The following is a 2,226-nucleotide window of genomic DNA, read 5'->3' as shown; positions in this document are numbered from 1 at the left end:
GTTTAAAAAAATTTCTCTGTCTCGATTACGTAAACTCATATCGATTGAGTCACAAAATGTTTCTTATCAGTCGCGTTTGTTGTTTTGATAAGAAAATTTTGCACGTGTCAATTTCCTTTCGTCGTCGTCGTCGTGGTTGGCGTTTTTTCGCCATTATCAAAATGGCGTTTATTTCTACTTTAACTCATATGCAAAAAACATTTTTTTTTTCTTATCCTTTCTAAGGTATAAAAAAAGAGAGATAGAGAGCATTCTCTTTCTCTTTTTAGATAAAATAAAAAATATCATTTTTTCCTTTTTTTTTCACCTTTTTCTATTTCCTTTATTTTTAAAAAAATTTTATTTTATTTTTTTTTTTTAACCATTTTCCCAAAAAAAAAAAAAAAAAAAAATTATTTATTTATTTGAACCAAATCGAGGGAAAACTTTTTTTTTTTATTATACCCGCATGAAATTTGAGTTTTTCGGGGGGGAGGGGAGTGAAGGAGTGAGGTGGAAGGGAAAAGGAAAAAATGGGGGAAGACTTTAATACGAACACGCAAATTTATATACGTTTTTATTACATAAAATACAAAAGTATATAAAATAAATACTTTTTTTTTCTTTATAAAAACAAATAATAATAATAATAATAATAATAAATATTTAATTATAAATAAATAAAAAACTTAATTAACGGTACCGTCATAAGATAAATATATAAAAAAAAGAAAATTTGTCATTTTATAAGAAAAAAAACGTTTTTAATTTGTTTTTATTTTATTTTCTCTTTCTTTCTCTCTCTTTCCCTCTCTCTCTCTCTCTCTCTCTCTCACTCTTTTTATTTATTTTTACGTATGTACATATATATACATACATACGTACATAGGTACATAAGTTTAAATAAATGAATTATTTTTTTTTAATTTATCGTTAGCACATTTTTAACAAAAAAAAAAAGTAAAAAGATTTGTTTTTACTTTTCTTATAAGTTTTTCCTTTTTTTTTTCCTTTGTCGCTCCAGGTGCTCCCTCATGTTTTATACGTTTACTTTTTGAAAAAAGTTTCTCTTATTTTTTTTTTTCCGATGGTTTTTAAGATTTTCTTTTTACGATAATTCATTTCCAGCTTTCCTGTTTTTTTTCCTCCTCACTCCTTTCTTCCTCCCTCCCTCCTCCCACTTTTTTTTTGCTTTTCTTTGTTCGAAACAAAAAAAAAAAATTTTCTTTTTCTCTTGCTTCCGTTTAAATATTTGTTTAATCTTTTTAATTTAGTTAAATATATATATTTTTTTTAAAACTGTGTACGAAAAACTTTTTTGTCTCTTACGTTACTTCTTCTTTTACCTCACAGTGCTGCCAATAATTAAATGCAAAAAAAAAAAAATTTCCCCGTACGAGGAGAGAAGTTTAAATAAATAAATAAAGTTTTGCAATCTGGGTAACACCATAATATTTTTTTTTTTTTTTTTTTTTCTTCTAAAAATTAAGTAGTGATGACTATAAAACTTTTTTCTTTTTTTTTTACAACTTATGGTGCTTTCAAAAACTTTTCTTTCTTTCTTTATTTAAAAAAAGAAAATTTAATAAATTGTTAATTTGAATTTTCCACTAAAAAAAAAAAGAAATTTTAACGTTTTTAACTTGTTTAATAAATTATTTCTTAATTCTTACAAAAAACATAAATTTTTTTTTTTTTGGCATCCATCCGAATAGTTTTCTTAATGGCACATGTAATGGAACCTAACTCAGGTATGCCAACCCGTTCAAAATAATAATAATAATAATAATTTTTCCAGTGAGAGAGAGAAAGTGAAATTTATTTTCGTGCGAAAAAAAAATTTAAATTTTTTTTATCATCGTACCGTAATCATTATTATTATTATTAATAACGTTTTGAAACTATGTTACCGCGAATGATTTAAATAAAAAATTTAAAAACCCGTGAAAAAATTTATTATTATTATTATTATTATTATTATTATTATTATATAGCGTATATTAAATGGGGGGGCGGGTGGCGGACGGTCGGCGGGACAATAAAAAAGGGAGGAAATAAAAAAAAAATTAATTTTGTCGAATTGAAATTTTATTTGAAAAAAAAAAAAATTTTTTTTTTGTCGGGGGAGTAAGAGAAAAAAATAATGGAAAATTGGATTTTATTATCTTCACCCTTCTACCTCCCCATCAATTTTATTTCTCCCCCCTCCCCCACTCTCTCTCCTTTATATAACAGATAAAAATGTCT

This window comes from Pediculus humanus, genomic scaffold, assembly GCF_000006295.1.
Source record: "Pediculus humanus corporis 1103172107613 genomic scaffold, whole genome shotgun sequence".
Lineage (NCBI taxonomy): Eukaryota > Metazoa > Arthropoda > Insecta > Psocodea > Pediculidae > Pediculus > Pediculus humanus.
Note: the sequence above shows the minus strand (reverse complement) of the source record.